The following is a 20,531-nucleotide window of genomic DNA, read 5'->3' on the forward strand; positions in this document are numbered from 1 at the left end:
CCTGCACACCACACCCTGAACGAATCAGCAGGTAACACAGGAAGGGGCTCCGAAGGCAGAGGGGTACCTGAGCTTCACCACGTACCTGCTAGAGGAACGTGGGCAAGTTATTTAACCCTCGTCGTTTCCGTTTCCTCAGCTGCAAAACAGAAACAATATTAACTTCCTGGCAAGGTTCTTGGGATGATACCGTGAGAAAATGTCTGACAATCACCTGGCCTATAGCAGGCACTCAATAAATGACAGCTATTATCACAGTGTCAGAGCATGAAAGGGTAGCTAGCACACGATCACTGTCCATGTTCTAGAATGGCCTCCCATGCAAAGGGCTGTTCCTTCTATCCACCCTGTTCCACTGAAGTTATTGATGACACGTTCCTTCACCTAATCGCCCATTTGCCATGAGCTTTACTTCCTTCACAGGTGGTTAAAGCCCAACCCGAGGTTTCTGTGGGAGGGAAAGGTCAGGTGACATTAAATAATCCTTGTTTATTTCCAGAACTTCCACGAGCTCTGCGGGACATAATTTAGTATTAACATTCGGGTTCGTAAACTAATGAAGAAGAGATTACATTTCAACGCATTTTTCAATGGGAAGTGGGATGCGTTTCTAGTCATGCTGTCTCGCTACAAGCTGACATATGTCATTTGCTCCTTTTATCATTATTGCGACAAATAATGTCAACCACAGAGAACACTAATGGGTCCCCCCCACACACTCAAAGTGAACAACAGCCCAACATGATGCAGAACAGGCTTGAGAGTTATTAACACACAATCATATCCTCGGGACTGTCCCTGGGCGCCATAACTGGCACTGGGAGGAGATGATTATCTCTCGATAACAAGGGTCCCTGCCGTTTCCACAAAGTGAGGGAAAGAAGTCATCACTGTAGAGAAATTGGTTATTTATTGTATGAAACGTAAAGCTGATATTTAAGCTGAGAATAGTGGCCCTCCCTGAGATGGCAGTGTCAACAGTGCAGGAGGTTTCCTGGCAAGATCACACAGCCTCGCTCACCTTGGAGATTCTGGCTTGAAGAGCCATTTTCTGGAAGACTAATTTCCGGGGTCTGGACTACAAGATAAATGGGGCTGGAAGATGCTTAAGAGCCTAGAGATCTGCTGAAGGCAGAGAGGAGGCTGGGGAGAGGAACGAGCATGGCTCGTGCTGCTGATCAGCTGTAAGGTTAGAAATGTGAGATTCGGAGCTTCACACACTGTCCTGAGGTAACACAATGAGGACAGCTCACTGGAGGGGCGGCAGACAGATGATCCCATCTACAGGAAGTCCCCAGACAAGCTACCCATGACATCATGTGGGCTTCGAATTAGGAGAGCAGGAGAAAGAACCGGCACTGCTCTCAAGAGGAAAACCTCTTCCACACAAGAGCTCTTTATGCAAGGGTCTTAATCAGCAAGAAAACTCTACTCACCTAAAACTACTCGAAACAGTGGTATTTTATGATCTCCGTAACTCACCAAAAAAAGTACGGCCAAAATACTCTTCTTGAGTCTCCATTTTCTAATCAATAAAATGGGTAAACAACCTCCTAAGAGTTACTGGGGAAATTAAACAAAATGTTGAGTCTGAGAACCTCCTGTAATTTATAAAGCACTCCACATTTGTAGAGATGCTAGTAGAGAGTATATAATCATTATTTTACTGCCCTATGCTTGGAACTGCACTTGGCATAGTAGCTTATATGATGCCATTCTCAAAACATCTAAAGTCTTAAAATGTGCATAAAGGTGTCGTCATTTTAGGAGTTTAGAACAACAAAGAGCCAGAGGTTCTATATCTCTAAAGCAGAGATTTTCAACCAGAGGCAATTTTGGGGCAGTCGGAAGGCATGATGGAGATCATAATTGGGGGGTGGGAGTGCCATGGAGTGCGTAGATGCCCCGGGAGCTGCTGAACCCCTCACAACGCACTGGGCCCTGTTCGATACAAGCACTATGGCTAGTGCTGAATTCCTAACGGGAAAGACCCACATCAGCAGGGGTCCACATCCACTACGCTGTGGGAACTACCTCACCTGCCTCCCCAGCCCAGGAACGGAGACGGGGTAACAACTCTCCTCAAACTACTAAAGCCCATATCCAAGTGTAGGCTTTTGAGCCCCTTACATTTTCACTAAGGGAAATGATCAGACTTGCCTAAACTCAATTCTACGTTTCCCAGGGGGACATGTCTATCTGTTGGCTGTCTGCAAAACCAGACTATGGCATTTCCAAGGGTTCACCATTATCACAAAAAACCGACATGGCTATAATGCCAACACAACACCTCCTTTCTAAGGAATGCAGTATGTCACCGCCTGAAGTTCCACAAAAGCCTAATCTGTCACATTTGGTAATGTGACATAAAAATACGCTGGATCCTTAGAATGCGGTATTTCCATAGGAGCACACTCCTTATCTGAGTTTTACCAAGGTAGCGGCAAAAAAGCACATACCTTTATGTGCAGCAAATAGAACACAAATAAAATGGAACATAATTCACCCAAAGCGACTCTGGAACACTAGAGCCCAAGTACTTCCATGTGGGCAATCTCCTACACCCTAAGAAGGAATGAGGCAGAGCAGGGTTCAGACTCTGATCCCCACATTCTAGCTGAGTGCCCGCCAGCAAATGACTTCATCTCCCTGGGCCGTCCCTTCCTCACATATTCACTGAAGGTGTGCATCCCAGAGGGGTTTTGGAGGGTCACAGCTGTTGAAAATGTGCTCATAACACCCTATTAGTGTTATGCTCTGACCGTTTGAATTTAAATCTATGTGTATGCATTGTATGCTTCTGTAAATATTTATATATATTTATTTTTACATGCATGGCCATTTCTGGCACACTTTCTTCCATTTACGTTATTGACATAAATGTTCCTCACATCCACGATTAGTTACAACCCTCTTTCGATTGATAGAACATGTTGGGTAGACAACAGTGGAGAAGGACGGCAGCCCTGTTAGGCAGTGGGGCCGCGCTGTGCAAAGTCCAGAATGTGAGAGGGGAAATTCCATGTGAGTGATGAAATCCAAGAGCCCGGAATGGGGGTTCCAATCGTGAGCCCTGCTTTTCACTGGCAACATCTGTTTTCCTGCTCCCTTGCGGGGAACCCCCTTGTTCCCCCACTCCTCCTGAGAATGTTCACCATTGTCCACATTCATTGCTACTCACAAGTCCATAACGAGACCGATGGTGTGGTTTCCTTTAAAGAAAGAAGTAGGAGTCACACAGTGACATGTGTTTGAAGGGAAACGCATCCTGAACAAAATGTAAACTACCTGCCTTGGTTTTCTTCCATACAGAGGGCGTGACCTGCTGCTGCCACAGCCAAGGACCACCGGACAAATGGCGGCTGGGCTCTGGAATGAACCTTACAGACCAGTCTGCATTTACGTATCATAGGCCATTTTGCTATTGCCATGAAGAATGAAACAGCAACTAAGCAGCATAAAGGGGATAAGACAAATAATATTTTACAACATACTGAATTGAGCTACGCACACAATAATTTCCACGATTGATTTCCTGTCTACTTTTGAAGCAAATAGCCATCAATATGGAAATCCATGCACGAGTATGTGAAAAATGCAGACATTTTCTACTCAGTGGGCAATGTCTTCAGCCTTCTTGAAAGGAAATATAGCACTACATTTTCTCTCTCTCTTTCTCTCTCTCTCTCTCTCTCCCAGGATTGTATAATTCATACCAACTGGAAATTCCCCAGTTTACTATCAATTGGTTATGGCTTAACTGAACTTCAGAGTAGGCAGTGCTGCACTTGAAACATTTTGAAAAATGACCTTGACGTCCCACATCTTTGTAGGGAGGAAGTTGTTTTATGTACAGTCTAGGTCCAAGATGCTTGATGAGCTGGCAAGAGGATTGTGTTAGAGAAATGCTGGATCAAAGCTGTATCCCTCCTGCATGGCCAGAGGCAAAGGGTTCTCTCCTAGCCTAGACTTCTGCTTTTTAAAGATGGAGGCCATGATACCTTGATTGCCCAGGGCCAGGAACGCAGCACTCCTTCAAACACAGGGGCAGCCACTCTATTGTTATTTCAAGTGAAACCCCATTGCAGCATTCTATCCTGGGAGGGGACCCAGTGCCCTGACTGAGTTCTCAGGCTGAAGAGAAATGGAAGACACTGCCGAACGTCTCCTTCTGTAGTTGGCATGTGCTAAAGTTTGCTTAATCCCCGGAAATTAATATTATTTCTTTTTGCTCTGTATCACTTTTAAATAAATAAGTAATCACTTTTAAATAAGTAAGTTAGAATTTTCCCAAAAAAGAAAAAATAGCTCAAATACTGGAGGATGAGAAGGTCCACATTTTTTGATATTATACTTCTATTAGGAAAAAGACACACACAAAAGACCAAATTATGCAGGATTTTTCCTAAGTATATGCATGCACTACTATGTCAATACTATTATACACATAATAAAATGTAAACAGTTCATTCGAACTGATGTAAAATAGAGAAGTTGTCAACTGTTTCCCACCCTTAGGTGTCATCTCACAACTTGGCTGTCATCTAGCAACGTTCTGACCTAGGTCCCTTGTAAAGAGACACCTACACGTAGGAAAAACTGAAAACTTCCAATGTTGGCAATTTCAGAGTCAGAGTAATGGGTATAACACTTAGTTTAGTCTTATAAACTGCTATAAAACTGAACAAAATATATGAGGAAACAGATGGTAAGCATGGGGCCGCAGAGAAAGAAGGCATGAGATGAGCTCATGGGGCCTGACTGATCTTCGTGACCACTCGCCAAACCATAGCACAGGGCAGTGAGGCCCAAGCTGAAAGCAGCCGTCTCACTAGGGAAGCGGAGATGGCACTTTGGAAGGTGTGGGGTTCGGTCATGAAATGGAGGGAGTTGCGTGGAGAAGCATCTATATACTTCTGCTTGGGTCTTTTTCTCCTTGAGTCTTTGGCAGAACCTTGACATGCACGTGCAGGGGCAAGATTCCCCCGCCTGTCAGGGGACAGCCCTGGGGCAGGGGACAGAACAGATTTGCAGCTTCCCAGGGCTGAATGTGTCACTGTTCCAATAGGCAGAGTAGAGAGGACGCAATGAACACTCCAGGTGTTCACCTGAGACCATAACAAGGCACCCTCTTAAAATGACTGGGAACCCCAAAGACCCTTTAATTTATATTATATGGCAATCAATAATCACCATGTGAGAAATTAAAATGAAAACTTCTAAAATTACTTATTTAAAAGTGATACTAAATCCATTTCACATGAACATAATTACCAGGTCTTGTGGAAAACTAACTACATTATCTGAAACAAAATATAGGAGAAGAGAGGCGTGTTTAGCACTTTTGCAGATCATTTGGGTGTGGGAATCAACAGTAGATAATGAATTGGATTCTCCTATTTGTCTCTGCATCTAGTCTGATGTGGAATCACGCATTATGGAAAACTCCACTATACACTGTGGGAGACTGAGCGACAAGGCAAACACCATCGTAGGAGCACCATGAAAATAGCTTTGATTGACAGAATACCTGAAAATCCCAGCTACCCCTCAGGGTTTTCTGGACCAGACTTTGAAAACTACTAAAGAGAAGGCCTTAGAAGCAGACAGAAGAATCACCTCATTCACCACAGAAAAAAGACAAGAAAGAATAAGAAAATACACCTGAGCAAAATTTGGGGGGAGATTTTCACAAAGGAATGTCTGCTTAATTTTCTCTTCTAAAGAGTAACTAAAGAATCTCTCCTTTTCAGGACATCGTTCATGACTTGTTTTCAGGTCTGGGAGTTGGCAGGGCTCAGTGGGTCGGGATTAGGTGATCCAGGCGGTCCATGCGCAGCCTGGAAAAGTGCCTGCAGCACATGACACGCAGACGCACGCAGCCCCAACACATTTCTCCTGGTTTGATCTATGGACTCAGGACAAAGGTGGGGCCTCTCGTTTTGGGGTAGGCTCAAGGCACTCAGGAGCCACTTGTCTCCGCTCTGGTGACAGACCACAGGAAGCAGAGGTGACACACAAAGAAACAGCCCAACGAGCGTATCGTTCGAATCCCCGTTTTCAGCCGTGCCCACGTCGAGTGCCTGGACTTGCCAATGACACAACGAAAACCACACTACGAGGCCCGACAGTGCCTGGAGGAAGCACATTCACGGCTTGAAGAGAAAGTGCCATTTCTCAAGTTGTCTCCGTAGGCTTCTGGAGAACAAGAACATGGCACAGCTCTCTAAAGCTCATGCCATGGAGACTGCACTCAGGTTGTGCAGGGCACAAAGTCTGTCTGAAAAGAAACAAAACCACGGGAAACATATCACACACTGTCTCACTGGTCCCTCCATCACTCCTCTCTTCTCACCCCACGTTCTGCTCCAAAAAACCTAAACCGTGGAATTTCACCACATGCTCTACACAGTGCTTCTCCAGTGGGGGTGATTTTGTCCCTCCCCCACAGGCCACACGGGATAGAGTCTGGAGACATTTGTGACTGCCATGGCTTGGGAGAGGGTGTTACTGGCGTCCAGTTGGCCCAAATGCAGCTAAACATCGTACATTGAACAGGACAGGCCCCCACAACACAGAGGCATTCAGTCACTGTGCCCAGTGTGCTGAGGTGGATACACCTGTCTTGAGGGAATGACCTTGGTTGGCTTTGAGGAACATTTTTCCAGGACCACACGTGGGATTGCCAATGCAGTGCTCACTCTTCCAAAAGGACCCAGGGAAACTACAAAGCCAGTAGTCCACTTTACTATTTCCCGAAGCTGTTTGCATGCACACTGTCTCATTCACAGAAGGTAATTTGAGTCAATGCACCAAGCAGCCCACAAGAATAAGCACAGGCACATAACCAGCACACGTGTGCTTGCCTACACAGTTAGCCATAGCCGCTGGGACCAGCATGTGCCAGCAAAACACACAGGTACCCAAGAAAATGTAATGGGTGGACGATTTGTTTAGCTGCCAAACATGTCCATTTGGTTGGAAGCATACCCTGACTGAAAAGAGAGCGGGTGGTTCTCTCAGCCCAGGAGCTCTGAGAAATAAAGGAAGAGACACTTAGAGAGGTGTCTGTCCACACAGACTCATAGAAGGTAAAGCGGATTCCAGGCCTGTCCAGCAGACCAGGGCATGCACAGATGCTCTCCCGGACTCCGTAGTGTGCATTCCCTGCCTCTCTCCTGTCTGGCTTCTCCCCCACTGCCATTGACAGTCTGTGCCCCAGAGACAGACTAGAGGGTGGGCTTTTGTCACCTGGGCGGCTCTCCTAGAGAAGACGGCATCCTGAAATCACCACAGTTCCAGGGGTGCACGTCCCTGAAATTACACAGAAGAGATCAGCTGTTCGGGTGTGCGCCTCCTGTTATCGCCAGTCCCTCCACGCCCGTCCCCCCGCGGTTCCTGCACCAAAAGCTCCCGTGCTTATCAGGCTGAGACTGTGCCCCCATGGCAGCGGCCAGAGATGAGCCCGGTGCCCTGGAGACTGAACGCCGGCGATGCTACTCTGTTCTCATTTGAAACCCACGCACCTGAGACTCCAACTCGGTCTCCATTTGGAAGCTCTGATCCATTTACAATATTACATAAACACAGCCAGCAACTGAATAAAGGAAAAAGATGATTGGCAGCATGTTTCAGACAATCACATTTTCAGTATTTCAGGATCTAAATTTTGGTCCCTTTAAAAATGTTTAAAATATATATTTTTAGTGTGTTAAAATGTATTGAAAGAAAATTCACCATTTTACCTGTTTTTAAATGCATAGTTCGGTGGCATTCCGTACATTCAGAATGTGTGTAACCGTCACACCATCCATCTCTAGAACTTTCTCATCTTCCCCGGCTGAAGCACTGCACCCATTAAACATTACCTGCCCAGATGTTCATTCTACTTTTTGTTGCCATGACTTTCACTACTTAGGTACCTCTTATAAATAAAATTTTATGTCGATGTTAGTCCTTTTGTGTCTGGCTTATTTCACAGACATGATCATTTCAAGGTGCATGCATGTTTTAGCATGCATCAGAATTCCACTGCTTTCCAAGGCTCAGTAATACTTCATTACATGTCCACATGTACTGCATTCTGTTTTCCACTCATCTGTCCACAGGCACGTGAGTCGCTTCCTTGTTTTGGCTCTGGTGCGTACTGCTGCTACGATTGGTCTACAGCTAGCCATGGGAGTCCCAACTCTCCAGTTACATTTTGATTCATTATTCTTCATGTAAAAACATTGCCTGATAGCTGTAAAGTATGTACAAAATAACCTAATGTACATTTTATCATGTGAAATATGTGAGCTTGTGGCATAGGCAGCGATAATACTTACAAATATGACCACTTAGGATATGTAAGTTATTTTCCAAAGCAAACAAAACAAGTAAGTACCAGTGTTCCGAGTATTCTGTTGTCTCTCTATGTGGCCTCCCAAAATGCCTGGTCCCTATGACCGACCGTGAACCTCAATCCTGAATAAACAAATACTACAATATTTCAAAGCAGATCACTATATCTTTGTTTGGTGAAAAGGAAGGTCAATGTCACTATATATCAGAAGACACTTCTCTGTCTTGTGACACAAAGAGCCAGCTGATAGAGCTGAGTTAGACATCAAGATTCTCAAGTTTATATGACCACAAATGTCCTCAACCATGTGGATGTATTAATTCACAAATGGAAACCTGAGAGATTTCCTGGTATAGAACAAAGACTTCAGAGAGAATCTAGCTATCACCAGGCTACGTACAAAAAGATAATAAATTTGGGCGGCCAGATGGCTCAGTTGGTTAGAGCGTGAACTCTGAACACCAGGGTTGCCAGTTCAATTCCCACACGGGCCAGTGAGCTGCGCCCTCCACAACTAGATTGAGGGACAATGACTTGGAGCTGACGGGCCCTGGAGAAACACACTGCCCCCCAATATTCCCCAATTAAATTTTTTTTTAAATTAAAAAGAGAATATATTTAAAGTTGATATGAATTAAAAAATAATGGTACTGAAAACACAGGTTATTAAAAATGATAGTAATTGCATGTAAAAGAATGAAATTTTGCAATCCGTACAGAGAACCTCTGATTTAAACAATCACAGAACACTCCATATGTTTAGATGTTTGCTAAGTCTCATCACTCTGGTAAGATTATTTTATTGACGTCTCATGGCAGTGAGGACAAATGGTTATTGTTTCCATCTAAAGCTAAGGAAAGAGTTTTAAATAACTCTCCCAGAAGCACATGGAAAACAAATGGTGGGGTGAACTTTGGTCCCCTATCTCCGTGACTCCTGAGTTGAAGCTTTTATTGACTATGCTAGCTAGTATTGTTCCAGGCTACATGTCACAGCAGGGACAATGCTTCAAACAAATACATGTTTATGAGGGAGATAAGAATTAATGTGCCTTGCGAATTAAAATGGGTCCCTTCAGAGCTCTAAGTGGAGTCAGCCTGCCTGTTACAGAGCCCAAATGATCTGGAATTTCTCCATTCTGAGAATTTAGCAACCCAAGATGGCTGGCTCCACGTGGATTCAGCTACCATTTCTTTTAGACCTCTCCCCTGAGAGTCTAATGGTGGCTGTCTTGACTGAAATAAAAATATTTTAAGAACGACAGCATATCTAGAATGTTCTAAAGAGAGTTTCACTGCTCCTACTGTGATTATTCTTAATTACAATTGTGGTTCCCTTTAGAGCAAATAAACTCTGGAAGAACTTACGCTGTTTGCTTAGAGAGAAAGACTGATAGCAATCTGTGAAGAACTTACCAACCAAACAGACTCGTGTGTTTCCTTTCACACTGGACTGGCATGAATAATTTCATTAGGCAGCAGTGAGCATGGTTCTGAAACACTGAGAGGTGCTTCAGGATATTTGATGGCAGCCAAAACGACACAAGAAACTTAGAACAGTAACCATTATTAACATGGTAAATTAAAACGGAATACTGACTGATGTCTTGCATAAAGTTTACATGCCATTAACCTCAACTATAGTGATAAAGTTGCATTATGAAGGTCAACTACGAGAAGAGGTATCGACCTGGAGCAACATAAACGTACACCGACGCTACGCCAATACAGAATGAAGGAGTTGAAAGGGAAAGGTAAGCGGAACCAGACATTAAACCCAGGGTAAAGAAACAATCATACATTTGGGCACATAAGCTATATTTGTTCAGGGTTCCCTATCTCGTAACATAGGTGATGTTTCCTGTAATGTGTGTTGGTTAATTTTTTAACAAGTAGCTTCGACCAAATTTCCCCTCTATACAACATTAAAACAGCTCATGGACCTTGACAGACAGCAAAACATGCTAGAAGGGTCACGGGAGAGAAATGAGCTCCACCTCTCAGTGGACACGGGAGGAGACTTGAGTTTTGCTTCAGCTACTTTCTCTTTGCTAAGGCACCCTCTCCCTTCAATCTATGACTCTGACAGATTGTAGGAGCCCAATTTTTTAAATACAAGAGGTGATAATGCCTAAAATATGGATTTATTCTGATGGACACACAAAATGCTCTTGAGGTTTTACTTGAAAATTGAAAACTTTTGTATATTATTTTCTATTAGCATTATAAATGAAGGACTTGGAAAAGTTAACTCTTTTAAGAAGCCAGAAAGAATATAAGAAATGTGGTTTCTAGGCATTGCTCACCTGACTTACTATCTATTCTTTGAACATCTCTGGATATCCTTGAAGTCTAAAATTATAACAGCAATATTTCTTTTCTATGGTGCTTGTAAGTATTAAATAATATATATGTAATATATAATATTATATTGTATCACTATAATATATATGTTATATATATGTAATTATATACACGCATGTGTGTATATGTGTGTATATATACATATGAGGCTACTTGAAGCCTAGTATACATGTGATAAATATTGAGAAATGTGAATTGTGTTTCCTCTTCTTTTAATCTTCCTGTTTCTTTCAAATGAATATAAATCGATGGCAGCATTTTAAATAGTACTAACAGGCAGTGACAAAATCATTTTATTATAGTAGAGAACTGCGTGACTAGCCTTCCACAACAGACAACTTAAAGACACACAATGAAAAGTTAACCTGCACATCACGAGAGTACCACACACCCCTAAACGCCCTCAGTTAAAACAGACTCCCTGTAGCTCCCACATACGTGTTAGAAGGAGAAGATATAAAAATCAGTATTAATCCTAGAAATGCTTCAATAGGGAAGATTACAGAGCCATCCTATTCAGGGGCAAGAAAGCCTGATGTGTTAGAAGACGTAGCACCATCTGACAATTCCTGATGGGGGCAGGTCCAGCTCTTAGGCTACAAGCTTCCTTTCTGGTAAGAACAGTTCTAAAGATCTGTATATCCAGAACATTACAGCTGCTTTCTTATATAGTATCTAGTGAAGGATCTACTCCCAGGATGGCATGCAGATATACTCAAGCTTTTAACCTACCAGTCACTCCATCTAAGATTAACATTCCAATTAATTTTCACTTCAATCTAGAGAAACTCAAAACAATGGTGAAATGGCAACAGACGAAGTGTTCTTCTGTATTGAGTCCTGGAAGTCATACCAAAGAAAGAAAGACACCTATTCTGTTGATGCACAAGTAAGATAACACTTTGAAACAATGTCAGTCTTCTCTGAAAAAGGGATTCCAGCTCCCTGGGCCCCAGACACTGAGAGCTAGCCCATCAGGCCTTTTAAAGAAATTACTGGCATGCTGTGTTTGGTTTACTATCTCCCACCTCGCATTTTACAAACTGTATCAAAGCACAGGGTGTAACAGCTCCAATTTCTTTCACAGCAGCCGCACTATGTGAGGGAAAACTGACAGATTAGCTAGAAGAAAGGCTCCGAAGTCAATGGAAATGCTGACTGCCTGTTGGAACAGAAGTGCGGGCCAATGAAAACGTGTACAGGAACGCCTGGGTGACACACCTGCATGGGCCACGGCTATGGTAACGTCAGGGTCTCTGAGAGGACCGGAGGACCGCCAGGAACCATGACCTCCACAGTCGTGCTTAGCCCTCACTCCGGGCAAGGACAGAGATCTGGAGCTGAAAAGCAGCTATCGATTTTTCTGGGTGTTTTGGTCATTATTTTGATGAATCCTCTGGTTGCTAACATCTTCCAAAAAACAAACTACCCTAACCACATCTGGTCCTCACATAAATTAATGAGGTTAAGCTAAATGAAATGCCAACTGCTTCACAAACGAGTGCCATTGTTAATTGAGTTTAGAAAGGCAGACTTTTCTTCTTTATGACAATCTGTCAGGGCCGGATTCAGCGGGCAGAGCTACTCCTCACATCTATCTGGAAACCTACAGCATGTTCGAGAAGTATTTGCCACGTGGTCCATAAAAGCATGTGTACAAAGAGGCAGGTCTGATGTTATCACCCCTTCTATGTTAGAGATGAGGACCTAGGGGTCTGAGAAGTGTGATGTGGTGACCGAGGACACAGGTAATTAGGACAGTGGCAGTGTGCCTGCTTGTGGGATGAAAGGAAAGTATGGGGGAGAAGAAAGGCAGTCCTGAGAAAGTAGAGAAAGACACACATTGGGTCAACCTCCACTTAATCTGCATATACATTTTTCTTTTTTGAATTATTTAAGTGTTTGCATCAATATGCATGTAAAAGATAACCATGGGTAAATTAAACCCTTCAAAGGGCCAGTGCACATCCCTGGGAACATGTGATATGATGTTCGATGTTTCATGCCATAGGTATGAATGAGATGGATAAAAATCACCTCGAAATAGACCATACTTTGTGCCTGTTTCATAGTATTCACTTAGGAAAACGGCTATCAGAATATTCATTTTAAACCCAACTTGTAATGTGTTTTTACAACTATTTAAATGATCAGCAACCTATACTTTTAGACTTTCTCCTCCAATCATTCAGCATAATTTGAGTTTCTACCATTTTTTAAGTAACATAGATAAGTAGGGACCATGCCTCAAAAAATACCTTGACAGGGGTGACCTTTTCAAAACTAATATTTACTGTCAAACAAATGAATTAACACATTGAGATCATATAGAATGACTTGAAACCTCAGAGTGTTTAATATCTACTTACTGGAAATTCGCCAAATGTTCAGTTTTATTTTCATCTATTTATTTATTGGTATCACCATTAACATTATGAGATATTACTGTAAAAAAAGGAAGCACTATGTCATGATAAAAACATAATCCACATCTTCAAAATTAAATTGTTACTATAAGCTGTAGTTTATGGGTGGGGACCCCCAAGAGTCCCACAAGTTAAATGACATACCCATGCTCATCCCTGATAATTTCAGAACTCGAATCCAAGCCTTCTGAGTCTTCATCTACAAATGTTACTATTACGTAAGAAAACTCCTTGTTGGCTAAAAATAGGCCAAACGTGTTCTCTCAGCCTTTATTTTAGGAAGATTCTCGCGGTGTCGTCACATGGAGAAGGGGTGAGACTTCCCTGTGGGGTCTCTTATACGAGCACTGATCCCCTTCATGAGGGCTCCACCCTTAGGGCCCAAGCAACACCCAAGTGCCCCACCTCCTAAATTCATCACCTTGGGGATTAAGGTTCGACTAATCAATGCTGGGGTCTCAGGGACCCTTGGGCCGCAGCACTGTCCTTCCCCTAGCCCATCGGTGGTTCAGCATCACGGCCGGTACCACCAGCACCAGTTTGCCTTCAGGCTGTCAGACTCTGCACCGGCCACTTGCACATTATGCTGCTTCGCAAAGAACCTTTTCCAGTTTTTCCTTCTATTTCTTGTTCTGATACAATTTTGTTACACAAAATTACAAATTTACTATTAATTTGAAGTTTATCCATTAAGAAGGCAACCCAATGTCATCCCAAAGGGGATAGCTATAAGTTCTATGGGATTTTTTTTGGGGGGGCAGTTATTTTGCTTCCTTATATATTTTTTTATTTCAGTTAACTTAGGTAATTTGTATTGCCAAAAAAATCATCCAGTTCTCTAACATTTTTAATTTCTTCTGTATTGATGTAACCCCTTTATAATTACTAATAATATATAAACTTATAATTAAAATTACTAATCTACTTTATGTGCTTTCCTTATTTTTTTCTGAGTGTGACCTTTGAGCAGTTTATATATGTCTTATTTTCAAGTAACAGCTCTTAGATTTATCTATTTCCTGATTTTGTATTATTTAATGATTTTTTTCATTACTTTCCTGATTCATATAGCTTTGATTTATTATCTTTTCTAACTTTTCAAGTTGAACATTAATTCACTTTATTTATAATATGTTATACGATACAATTTTATTTAAAGCTACGTATTTGCCTGAAAGTACAATTGTGGTCCTACCTCACAGGCTTTGACATATACTGCTTGTATTTTTGTAATGTTTTTAATAGTACTAGACTCTAGTTTTTAATTTTAGTTTTTATTATATCAGTGAGAACAACAGACTCATGAAAATAATCTCCCTCTCATACATGCACACAGAAACACGAAAAGACAACCAACCAAAAATCCAGAAGAACCTAAAATACCTGGCTTAGGTCAACTCATCTGAAAACACTGGTTTCTCTCACATTTGGGACAAAAATCAGTGTATTTCTGAAAAGCTATGTTCCTTGTCCTCACAGTGTGTTTTGTACTACAAGGCATACATATTCTAGAAAGCGTCATCTTTGTTATTTGCAAGGAATCAACCATTTGATTCCTTGATTTCCAATCAATCGATCATATCAGATCTTACGTGGAGAACCATGAGAAGTTCATCACACTGATGTCAGGATGGCCCAGGATGAATTTCCTCCTGGCTCACTGGGAGGCCGGATTTCCTGTAGATCTTTTTAACAAACCAGCTGATGACAAGAGGTTTGTTATCTTCCAGAAAAGCCACGTTACAGCCCAATATTAACACCTCAACCAGGGCCTCAAAGCAATTTATTTTCCATTCATGCTCTATGTCTAATGATGGTTGGCAGTGTTTGCTTAACATAGTAATTCAGGTGGATGAAAGACAGTTTCAACAAACATTTCAAAAACCGAAAAACAGTGGGAGGGGAAACAAAGACCTAGGCACTGGTTTTTAACCCCTCCCCCCATGTGCCATTAGCCACAGCAATTCGTTTGGCCTCACTTTGGGGGTAAACTACAATACTGTCATGTACTCAGAAGGAGACGACAACCAGAGCACTGTACAAAATTCATTCTTTACTTTTACCTGGAGCTTAAAAAATAGTGTCTTCTCATGTCATGAAAACCCTCCATTTTTAAAATTAATTTTCATACATCCATTCAATAAATGCTTGTTAAGTGCTGACACTATACCAGATATACATCGTTCATTTAGAACCTTCCAAATTTCATACCTCAGGAAAATATCTAAGGATTACCTGAGATGTTCTGTTGTCTTTAAATAAAGGGCAAGGACTTTCAAGAAGGAAATGTATTGCTGAGAAAACGTATTTCTATGCAACTACTTTTCACAGAAGCAATTTTCCAAATAATTACCTAATCATACTATTTTCCAGTGTTATGGGCTGTACAAGCCTTTCTCTGACATAACAAACTTGCTATACAGGAAGCAGATTCAAGACACACTAGCAACTCCCCTTAGCATGCCAGAGCCCTGAAGAAAACCTATTAAAATGCTATTCCTGCTGAGGGACCCAGAAGATCCGAAGTCATTTGTTCTCATAGGTACACAGCTGCACTCCCCTATCAAGATGTTTTCAAGTCACACTCTTCGCGTTCCTTTTACCTCAGATGATAAAAAGTAGATTGTCAGAGTGTCATTAAAAGCGTCAACAGAAAGAAAACCCAACATTTCTAGTGTCAGTGAAAGGCCTCTGCTTCTTGTCAAATATGCTTCTGTTTGATGTATTTCTTCAATGGTTCCAAGAAAATAATGAAGCAAATTAAAATCAGTATAAAATTACAAATCAAAATGCTATTCTAGGGTTGACAGAAAGGCAGAGGCAAGAATATTTCAAATCAAGGGGAGGTAAAAAATCCATCACTGATCCAATCGTGGTTCCTTGCCTTCTGAGGAGACTATGAGTCACTCCCGGGGCTGTTGGGAGGCAGGGCAGCTTGAATCAGGACTGGAAAAACAGTCCTCAATTAGAAATTCATTGACTTTTGTCAGATCCAGTAAGACATTAATGTTATTTCATGGGGAATGGTACAAGTGTTTTTTTATTCAGTCTGCTTCTCTGTCTCTGATATTTTCATTCTAGGCTACATTTCTCAGCTGTTATTTTTCATTCTTTAGGAAGAAAAAAAAAGTGTTGAAAACAGGAGGATAAAGTCAAGGGAGACTTTCTGTTTATAAATCAAATGTGAAAATTTCAAAACACATCTACTACTGGAGAGACAGGATGGATAGCTATCATTTGAGAGCTAACCAGATTTGCTCACTCGAGCACTTGCAGTAAGAACATTTTATAGCATTTCAATTGCAATCCTTTTATATCTACAGGATGATAGAAAACAAGTGGGAGCAGAGAAAGAGCAAGTCTTAGGTGAAGGGTTACAAGACTTTCGTATGCACAGATCATCATGGCAATTTGAGTTAAAATATCAAGGAACACCTAAAGTCTCCCAGGTGCTTAATATGCCACTCGGATACAAAGGCAGCCATTGTTAAAGAGAACACGTAGAGGTGCATGTATCAGGTCAAACATTAGCTACAGCTGAAGGCATAAAGCTAAAAATAAGGACACTCTATGATGAAGCGGAATGTGCTGAGGTGAAAAAGGGGGAATGAGACCCTTATGCTATAAATGTTTCTGTGGAAGCTTTGTACATCTCAGAAGATATTACTTTTAGGAAGAGTGAATGACAGACACCCTGCATTGTTCATCATTACACGTTCTGGAATGACTGTGAAATACCTCTTATATGGTTCCCATAGTTCCCCAGTCAAAGCCAAATCACATTGTGATTTGGTCAAAGCCAAATCACATTGACCTGTAAAATGGGACTTTTACAATCGACAAGGGTAAACTTTTTACTTTGTGAAAGAGAAAACTGAAGTCTCTGAGAGTGGGAAACTTGAAAAGTACCCACTCAATTCATTGAAGACAGGCAAAAGCCAAGTCATTTGACTGTTGCTCCAACACTCTTCCCTTTTCTCACGAAGGCTCAATCAGAATATACATTTTCCCATCCATACATTTGATACCAAAAGCTCTAACATTTAGAAGCTCTTGGAGTATTTAATTATGGTCTGATAAAATTTTCACATATGGCACCTGACAATAGAAATAAGGATAAAGAGTTAGTGATATGAATGTACTCGGTATATTATAAAGTGTTTAACACAAGAATGCTTTTATTATTATTATTTCACACTATCTTACAGGGCGATGGGATTTGTATAAGTGTGGGAGGACAACATATAAAAGCAAGCATGCCAGACTTGAGTCGATCCTGAGATCTTCCAAATATGGAAAACACAGGTGTCAAATGGTTTCTCTTTGATTCTATTTGCCCAGTAGATATAGCTTGTTTGGGCCACAATGTTTTTAAAAATTTAACTGAGTTTCAAAATTAAAACAAAAAAATTGAGAAAATACATAAAAAAATATGAAATTTCAATTTCTTTTGCTATATTGGAAGACCTGGCATCACCAGGATTCCATTCTGTACTGGTGACATTTACGTAAACCAAGTAGGGTATTCTGTTGAATCCCTGCCAGGTGAAGGCCTAGACTGCAGCATGTCAGTGGAAATGGATAAATAAAGAATCACAAACAAAAAAGACATAATACACATAGAAAACAAATTTTAAAAAGCCAGCTATAAACCATACATTGTCAACAATAACATTAAATGTAAATAGATTGAACAATTCAATTAAAAGGTAAAGATTTGTAGAATAGATTAAAAAATACATGCTCCAATTCTATGCTGTCTAAGAAAATGTTTTAGATTCAAAGGCACAATAGGCTGAAAGTAAAAGAATGGACAAACAACCAAAGAGAGCTGGACTTATATTACTAATATCAGACTTTAATACTTTAAGCCAAATATGTTACTAGAAATAGAGAAGGACATTTTACAATAAAAAAAAAAAACATAGCCAATTCACAAGCCAATATTGTAAACATACATGCACTTAACAATAGAAACCCAAAATAAATGAGGGAACACTGGCAGAATTAAAAGGAGAAGTAGACAATCCAACAATAACAATTCAATACTTCAATACCCATATTTCAAGAGTGGAAAGAAAATTAGACAGAAGATCAACAATGAAAGAGAAGATTTTAACTACACTATAAACAAACTGTATCAACAAACATCTATTAAACATTCAACTATAAAATTACAGAATACATATGGTCCTCAAGTGCAAATGGAAACATTTTCTAAGTTAGAAAGTAAGTTATAAAAGTCTATAGGCTATCTAAAGATTATAGACTATGGACTATATACAGACTACAAAAGATCATAAAACACATTGCAAAAATTTAAAAGGACTGGAATCGTAAACTATGTTCTGACCGCAATGAAATGAAATTAGAAATCAAGATCAAAAGCAAATTTGAGAAATTTCTAAATATTTAGAAAATAAATATTCATCTTATATAACCAAGGAGCCAAAGAAGAAAGCAAAATGAAAATTACTTTGAGATGAATGAAAATCATGACACAATATGCTAAAACTTATAGGATGCAGCTAAAGTAGTGTTTGGAGGGAAAATGTATTACTGTAAATGCCTATATTAAAAAAGAAGAAATGTTTCAAATCAATAACCTAACCTTCCACTTTCAGATACTATAAAAAGAACAAACAACCTGAAGCTAGCAGAAGAGAAGAAATAATGAAGATTAGAGAGAAAATAAATAAAAGAAAGAAATAGAGAAAAATCAATAAAACCAAAAGTTGGTTCTTTGATAGGAAAATTGAGAAAAATTTAGCTAGCCTGAACATGAAAAAAATGGAAAAGGCTCAAAATACTCTAATTAAGAATAAATGGGGAGATCACAATCAAATTTACAATTAAATAATTATAAGGTAATGCTATGAGTCACTCTATGCCAACAAATTAGATAATCTAAATGAAATGGATAAACTCCTAAAAAGACCTAAATTACAAAACTGCTTCAAGAGTATATAGAGAGCTGACCTGAGCAATGAGTACCAGGGGGAGCTGGGGAAGTGCCCAAGGACATCAAAATGGCAACATACACATGTGGTTAGCCCATTCCTTCTCTGGGCGATCCAAAACTCAGAAGACCAATAGTCATCAAAATCATAGAAAAATAATTGAATATCTTAGAAAAGAAAATAATTTAAATATATATGGAACAGTGGTCTTTCGAACAACTGCTGGTTTCTCTAGAATGTTGACCAACTTCATTTTCAGACACTGCATCAAGGTTGAACACGATGCTTTGAAGACAAATGCATCATTGACTACACTTCTCTTTTTGTCGACTGTAGTTGCTTAGAAGCTCCTGTAATGCATGCTTTGTATTCAGGTAATATAAGCCAGGAGAACTGTGTAAGAAGTTCACTGATTGGCATAGTATGTGGTGTTCTATATCCCAGGGCTTGGGCTTTTTCTAAAAGTGGACGTCTGGCAGTCATGTATCATACTATTCCACTGCCACCAAAAAGATGGGTTTTATTTTACTGGCTGATGCTTTGTCAAATAGAAATAAAAGCAATGGCGATTCTTCGAGTCTTTCAGATCATCTTTGGAATATTTGTGGTCTACAACATAATGTAATATTTGAAAGTACATACACTTGAGAAAACCATACATGGAAATTAACAAAAGAATGAATGGATACTAAATCAGCAGAATAGATTTTTTTTTTATGAGGACTGAGGCATTGCTGAAAGTGTTAAAACTAACTTTAGACAATTTGTTTCTGTTCCTTTTGCCAAGTACATAGCAAGTATTCCACAAATATTCAGTAATTCAATGAAAACAAAATAAATAGAAAATCCAAATAGATCTATAATAAATAAAATGTTTGAATTAGTAATAAAGAAACTTCCTACGGAGAAGTCTATGAACAGATGGTTACACTGGTGAATTCTACAAAATGTTTAACTAAATTGTCTAAGAAAACACAACACAAGAGAACATTCCCCACTCTGTCTATGAGGCCAGTAGGACTGTATTATACCAGTAATACCAAAGTAATGATAGCCAATACTCAGCATTACCAAAACAGTCAAGAACATCCCAAGAAAAGAAAATTACAGATTAAAACCCATTATGAAGGTATACACAAAAGCCTTCAACAACATACTAACAAAGTCCAGCAAGATATAGAAAGAATCTATGACCTAAATGATTTATCCAAGCAATGCAAGCTTGGTTCAACATATGAAAATCAATCAATGTAATATAACATACTAGTAAAATAAAGGAAAAAAATGATCATTTTATAGATGCAAAAAAAATTGACAAAATACAACACCCTTCCATGATCAAAACACCCAAGTAACAAGGAATAGAAATGCGTTTCCTCAACCTAACAAAGTTCATTTAAAAAAAAAAAAAAGAAAGCCTTCCTTATAAGGTCAGAA

General features: G+C 40.2%; 1 protein-coding gene and 1 pseudogene across 5 annotated transcripts in view; one reads left to right on the forward strand and one right to left on the reverse strand.

Annotated features, from left to right (window-relative positions):
- CNTN4 (contactin 4) overlaps window positions 1–20,531 on the reverse strand; it is a 783,747-nt gene that overhangs the window by 579,669 nt on the left and 183,547 nt on the right. The gene's annotated exons all lie outside the window — the stretch shown is intronic.
- LOC308507658 (complex I assembly factor TMEM126B, mitochondrial-like) lies at window positions 10,077–19,742 on the forward strand (annotated as a pseudogene). The gene is made up of 2 exons: window positions 10,077–10,098; window positions 19,126–19,742. The product of its transcript is annotated as a complex I assembly factor TMEM126B, mitochondrial-like (transcript).

The sequence above is a fragment of the Rhinolophus hipposideros genome (assembly GCF_964194185.1).
Source record: "Rhinolophus hipposideros genome assembly, chromosome: 14".
Taxonomy (NCBI): Eukaryota; Metazoa; Chordata; class Mammalia; order Chiroptera; family Rhinolophidae; genus Rhinolophus; species Rhinolophus hipposideros.